We start from the raw sequence: 7,429 nt of genomic DNA, 5'->3' as shown, positions 1-7,429 counted from the left end.
ATGCTATGTGCGCTTAGCTTCCACTGGCGGCAGGTTGTCATTGCTAAATTTCTTCAGGTTAAAGGCCCAATTGTGAAAAATGTTTCACCTTGGTCTTTGCATCTTGTGTTCGCGCAAGACTGCAGCATCCAAAATAAATCTTAATTTACCCTACGAAAGCTTGCGTGTTATTTATCTGGATCTTTCTTTACCCTTTTCCCTTCCTCCTAGTTTAGGTAAGGTAGCAAGCCAGGAGTTCCAATTCCCGTTACTTTCCCCGCCTTTTTCTTATTTGCATATCTCCCTCTCTTATTTCACGAGTAACCCTTCGAAAACAGTAATTCTCTGCACGTGGAACATAGAACACTTCGAACTGCAACAAGCGCTCCCTAAGAGACAGTTCGAGAAAGGACAGAATATCTTTGCGGGGATTTCATTGCGTGTGCTGACTTCACTCTCCGCTGTGTATGATAATGCAACTCGCTCTGCAACAACTATGGCGACGCCCGAGAAGAGCTGACACTCGACCGCTGGGCAACCTGGGACTTGACAATGTACCTAGAATAAGATATATTAGGAAATGCGGATTGGATACCTTGGGGCATATTGACAATGCGTGGTTGCACGCATGCAAAACACCGTGATAGGCAGGCGGGTTGAATGAAAAGCAACGTGCAACAATGATATGGTGTCGCCTTTTTCCAATTTCCGTCTGCCTTCTCTGTTCCGCCTCGTAAACCACTCGAAGCTTGTTGCGAAAGTTGAAGGTATTTTCGAACATCGACGTCAGCAATCCCATTTCCTTGACGTCTGCAATGAAAGACAACTCATCGCAATGAGGCATATGCAATAGTGACGGCAAGAAAGGTCTATTACGATTTGAATGGCTACGTTCATGGCCAAGGCATTGCTGCTTGTATTTCTTGTGATTTTCCATGTGAAGTGATCGGAGTGTCGGCTGCGCAGTGTCAATATTTTTGGCCCCTGCACTTTTGCGATTGGTCGATGACGTCAAGGAGAAACCGCCTATCGTAGACAACTATAGTTCCACTCTGTAAATTGTTGTTGCGACGATCGGTTTTAAGGCATCGCGATTCTGCAGCTTGAGCTTCACCGCTGCCTTGTTGAATATACGCAAGAGTTGTGTGCCAAGCGCCACAGAAGAGTTGGTTCCACGACGAGTGGAATTCTTCCGTGAAAGGCTCACGAAATTTATCGGGCGTTTACTAATATGATTCAAGGAAAGTAGTGAGAACGTTTTTACTACGCAGATGCCACACTTTCTGCAAGACGCCTGCGCTGCTCTGTGGCAATGCGAGGCATGTTGAATAAAACTGGCGCGAAAAGGGTGCTGTCGCAAGGCAACAATCTTTTTTTTATTGAAATAAACAAAAACATGGCCAACTCTCCTTCACAGGAAGAGGTATAACACCAAACTGAAACGCATTTTCACAGAAGTAGTTGATTGTTTATTGTACATTGATATATGAGAGCTTGTACAATGTCTATTGGTGTTAGGCAGCTATAGCACCGCTTGACGTGCATGCACCGACACGTGACATATCACCATCACGACGACTAACGCCCGGGATCATGAGTTAACTCTTGTGGTAGCTGAAGTTGCTAAGGCATACCTGGACACAGCATGGGGTGAATCCCACTCAAAGATGCCACCAGCAAGCACATAATACACACTAGTAGTCGATGTGCACTCCTTCAAAGCGTCGTCAATTGAGGAGAAACGGCAAGGTGTGGCCTGTGCTCATGCATACATTACCACACTGCGCTTCAGGAACGCGGTAGGCAGAGGTTCGTAGTTCGGGCCGTGAACGCTCGAAGCCGCTCCGCTTTCCGCTGGCGTGTGTCTCGCTCCGCGAAGGCGCGACATTCGGCCGTCGATGCTGTTGCCTTCTGCGGCGCTTATTGTGGTGGTAGAGGTGCAAGTGGACGCAGAATCGCCAGAAAAGTCCGTTCACCGAGCTCAAGACTATGAAAGTTGAATCGCCATAATTTTTCAAAACTTCTTTCTTAGATGTGGCAGGGGGGACGCCATATCTATGCATCACAGCAGTTGATCAGATATACGTGCTCACCCCACTAGCTATACTATGTATAATATTTCGAACTTCATCTACGTTGCGCGCGTTCCGACATACGTTTCGTTGTAGACGGCGACGTTCGTTATCGCAAATGTGGCGCAGCCATGGTGTAATTCCAAGTCTGTAAGCAATTCACAGAGGCTTACCGCGAGATAATTAGAATGCGGAAACTCGGCTCGGGATAAGCGAATCGCTCGCGAGCAGCATGCCTCATTTCTTGGCTGAAAACGAGAATAATCCTAGACTCCGGGCGTACAAAATGTTCGCAGAATATATCTCGCCTTCGAGAAAGGCCTGAAGTATACTTGTCTCGTCGCATAATCTCCCCACGCCCGAAGTTCCGTACAGTTGGCACACTCTTGCTTTATATTGCAAAATATGGTATGTTTAATGTATTTCTTTACATTTTCCAACGGCACGAAGTAGTTGTTTTCAGAAGTGCTCGGTTGCTGCAAGAAAACTTATTATTTCGCAGCTTTTATCCCCTCTGCTTCGGTATTTATACCTCGTCAAGGGTATTTCTCAGCAAAATAACGACATTGCCTAGCAGTCGTATCAGTGCGGATACACTTTATCATTCGGCGTTGCCCCTTCTTTCATGTACAACAAAAATAATCCTAGACAAATCTCAGCGTAAGGCCGAAAAATGAGAAATGTTGTTTTTAAGCCATGGTTGTTACGTTCCCGGGAGACCAGTAACCTATACGCCGCGCGACTTCGCGGTTCTCAGTACTTTCCTAGCATCATTACTGTCAGAACCAGAGTGAGACAGCGACGTGCTGCTTTGAGAATTATGTCATGCATGACGTTTCGGCTTAGGTCACGTGACTCTCTCGCATGTTACAGCGACCGGGTGTTCCGCTGTTGCACTCTGTAGGGTATGGAAACGTGCTACGACGTAGTGGGGTTACTCTAAGTTAAATTCTACCACGTAGTGTTCCTTAACATGCACTTAAATATAAGCACACCGGGTGTTCTTGCGTTTCAGCCCCATCAAAATGCGACCACCGTGGCTTACAGTCAGGCCAGCACCCTCCAGCTTAGCAGCGCGAAACTTTACCTACTAAGCTACCACAGACGGTGATGAACAATAGCATAGCAATTACTGAGATTTATGAGGTGAAGCAAAACTGAGACGGACTTGAAAAATAATGTAAACGTTCTATTCAATGTGCCAACATGTCGCATAGGTTCAAGGTGTTGAAAAGGGCTGTAGCTGAAATCAACCCTCCGCTCTTGGCAGCACGCTACACAGACAGTTGGTGCTAGCTATTGTGTGTATAAAATTGTGCATCAAATTTCGGTTGGATGAGGGAGTTTGCAGGGGCTTTAGGAACACCGCCTAGGCAGCAAAATAATAATCACCTGATTGTGGATAATAAGCGATACTTTATCAGCGAGAAGGATGGAATGCCATTAAGTGTTTGAATTGCTTACCTTGGCTAGTCGCACCCGTCCCTTATTGCTGCGTGCCTTGCAGTGAAACGAGACGGTTGTTTCATTGAAGTGTTTCACTAAAACAGTGCTCCTGTTTTTTAGGATATTTCTGCGTCACAACTTCAGCTGTTTTGCGCGCTCCTGCGGATAGCGAGACTTGTTTCTAGCCCGAAATAATCTAGCCTAGCATCTCCGCTAATTTGCTTTAGTATATAGCGCTCGCTTTTTTGTTTTGTAATAACCTTATAACGCCAAGTAAATGATGACCCAGCTACGCCTTCAAAGCTAATCCTTTCGCTCATCTTTAGGTGACTGCATGGGGCAATTACTTGCTAATCTCTCCCCTACATAAGGGCGTACCACCAGTGTCTCTTTGGTTCACAGGCCATTGGATGTCGTAAGCAGCGCGTCAACTTGGTGACCACCGCACTAATGGCCGATTGCCTTTAGCAGCTAGATCGGAGTCGAGACGGTCACATGTGTTCAACATCGGGCTTGATATATACAGTCAGTATTTTTTTAAATGAAGAAAATTACCCTAGTTTGCCTGTTTTCCCTTTATATAGCAGCGTCGCAGATTAATATGCATCAATTGTTTTTTTGTTCTTTCGAAAGTCTGTATCACAGTGGTGATCCAACAAATTACGGATACTACAACGTGCCCTAACGCCTTTCTTACCTGTTTAGTTATGCAAATAAGGCGGAAGTTGCGGGTAAGATGGGAGCTTGAAGCGATCAAAAATCCTTGAACAGGAGTGGTCGCTTCAGTCCACGTTTCGAGAAGTACACTTGTCTTTGTGTTGCTGCCTTCACAAAGAGAAGCCTACTTGTCCAAACGTTGCCACCAGTGAAAAACACTCTTCACTGATTGGTTATACTGAAATAAAGCGGTTAAGCCGACGCTTTATTACGCCAAAGGCAAGATGGCGCCGACCAAGAAGAGGCCCGAGCCGATGACTGATGATGGTTATGTACAGATGAGGAAGATGAAGTCCAATTAATGCCTACACTAATTTCCCCCGTTGACGAAAGCGGCCAGCCTGGCCGCGAATTACGTTGTGGAACGCAGATGAAAGGGTTTGAGACGCGAAACGTGCACAACCTCTGTGCCGCGGCAGCGTTGGTCAGTGGAGGCATGAACAGGTGTAACACGGTAGTTCACCGGCGAGGTCTGGTCTATAACTGTGTAGGGGCCAATATAGCGAGATTCAAGCTTTTCGCATAAGCCAGGTGTCCGTGCAGGCGTCCATAGGAGTACAAGGTCGCCAGGGCGATAGAAAACGTCGCGGTGAGTGGCATCGTAGCGATTTTTGCGATCTTCTTGGCTAGCCTCGGTGTTTATACGGGCGCGACGACGGCATGTGGCAACCCGGTACAGAAACTGGTCGCAAATGAATGGTGAAGAATTGACGGGTCCAGAGAAGAAAGAAACGTCGAGTGATGAGGTTGGCTGGCGTCCGTATACTAAGAAAAACGGAGAGTAGCCTGTGGTCCGTTGAACTGACGTATTATACGCAAACGTTACAAATGGGAGAACCGCATCCCAGTTACGATGGTCAGGTTGGATATACATGGATAACATGTCGCACAGCGTGCGATGAAATCTCTCCGTCAAACCATTTGTCTGTGGGTGGTAGCTAGACGTTGTCTTGTGGATTGTGTTTGACGCTTGGAGAACTTCACTAAGCGTGCTTGAGAGAAACGCCTTGCCTCGGTCGCTCAAAAGAACGTGAGGGGCTCCGTGCCGTAGGTAGATAGCTTTCAAGAAGAAGGTTGCTACTTCGGAAGCAGTTCCTGAAGTGACCGAGGCCGTCTCAGCGTACCAGGTCAAGTGATCAACAGCGGTGACGATCCATCTCTTGCCGTCTGGGGTAGTTGGGAGGGGCCCGAATAGGTCAATTCCGACGACAGAGAACGGCTGTGCTGGGCAAGGAAGTGGTTGTAGGGTCCCGACTGGGACAGTAGTAGGCCGCTTGCGGTGTTGGCAAAGGACGCACGAGGCAATATATTTAGCTACGCTCGTGGAAAGACCTGGCCAGAAGAACCGGCTGCGGATGCGCTCGTGGGTTTTGTGGTAGCCAAAGTGGCCTGACGTTGGGTCGTCGTGTGAAGCCCGAAGAACTTCCCCGCGAAGAGCCCGCGGTACGACGGGGACCCATCGATGGCCTTCCGGGTGAAAAATGTACCGATAGAGTACGTCGTCTTCAAACTTGAATAGCTTGAGCTGTTTGCGTAGCCTGGCATTAGGAGAAGACGAAGCCCCACTTAGGCGACTGATGATGTCACTGCAATAAGAATCAGTACGCTGGTGAGTGGAAAGCACTGAAGGGCGGTTGGCTGAAGGCAGGGAAGAAATGGATGCAATCGACGATGTGTCCTCAGTGCGGCCAATTTGACAAGGTGACGTGACGTGCTCCGATGTTGGCGGCAATGGACATCGTGATAGAGCATCGGCATCTTGATGCTTCTTTCCGGTCTTGTAAATGACGTCAAAGTCATATGCTTGTAATCGGATAATCCAGCGGCCAAGGCGTCCCGACAAGTTTTTGATTGTCGACAGCCAGCATAGCGCATGGTGGTCGGTCACAACAGTGAAATGTCGACCATGGAGGTACGGACGAAATTTTTGAATGGACCAGACAACAGCCAAGCACTCTTGTTCGGTTATCGAGTACTTCTTCTCTGCAGAGGTGAGCGTGCGGCTTGCATACGCGACAACTTTCTCGCGAAATTCACGGTCACGCTGTAGCAGTACGGCACCAATTCCCTGCCCACTAGCGTCAGTGTGCAGTACCGTAGGTGCCTCGTCATTGAAATAACAAAGAACCGGTGGGGATGTCAGTGCGCGCTTGAGTTCTTGGAATGCGGCTTCGCACTGATGATTCCAATCAAAGGGAGCGGTACTAGCAAGGAGCTTGTGGAGAGGCGAGGCAATGGTGGCAAAGTTCCGGATGAAGCGTCGGAAGTATGATGCGAGCCCAAGGAAGCTGCGCAGTTCTTTTGCACGGAGTGGGCGCGGGAAGTTGAGCACTGCGGAAATTTTGTCCGGATCGGGCTGGATGCCATCTTTGTTAACGAGATGTCCGAGAACTTTGATCGTTGTGCTACCGAAGTGGCACTTCTTTGTGTTTAGTTGAAGGCCAGCATTGGAGAGGCATGTGAGCACTTCGTCGAGGCGTTGAAGATGGTCATCGAAAGTGGAGGAAAACACGACGATATCGTCCAAATAGCATAGACAAGTTTTCCACTTGAGGCCGCGAAGAACAGTGTCGATCATCCTCTCAAATGTGGCGGGGCATTACATAGGCCGAAGGGCATTACGTTAAACTCGTAAAGACCGTCCGGCGTAGAAAAGGCGGTCTTTTCTTTGTCCGCTTCGTCCATTGGAATTTGCCAATATCCGGAACGAAGGTCAAGGGTGGAGAAGTACTGCGCGCCTTGCAAAGAGTCAAGTGCATCATCTATACGAGGCATCGGATATACATCCTTTCGGGTGATCTTGTTGAGCGCGCGGTAATCAACACAAAATCGTACCGATCCATCCTTCTTTTGTACCAATACAACGGGTGATGACCAAGAACTGGCAGAGGGTCGTATGATGTTTCTTTTGAGCATGTCGGCCACGTTCTCCTCAATGATTTTGCGTTCGGCCAAGGAGACTCGATAGGGACGACGGCGTACAATATTCTGACCATCAGTGTTGATACGATGAGACGCAATTGTGGTCTGTCCGAGTGACGAATCATTGGCGTCGAAGGAGGCCTGATGTTTTGCTAGCAATTTCAGCAACGCCTCACGCTGAGGAGCAGGAAGGTCGGGGTTTATCCCTGAAGCAAAGGTGGATGAAGAAATAGGCTTGTTCTGTGGAGGATGAGCTTGCAAGGCGTCAAGAGGTACGAAAGATGCCGGTTGTG

This window comes from Rhipicephalus sanguineus, chromosome 5 (genome assembly GCF_013339695.2).
Source record: "Rhipicephalus sanguineus isolate Rsan-2018 chromosome 5, BIME_Rsan_1.4, whole genome shotgun sequence".
NCBI classification, from domain to species: Eukaryota; Metazoa; Arthropoda; class Arachnida; order Ixodida; family Ixodidae; genus Rhipicephalus; species Rhipicephalus sanguineus.
Note: the sequence above shows the minus strand (reverse complement) of the source record.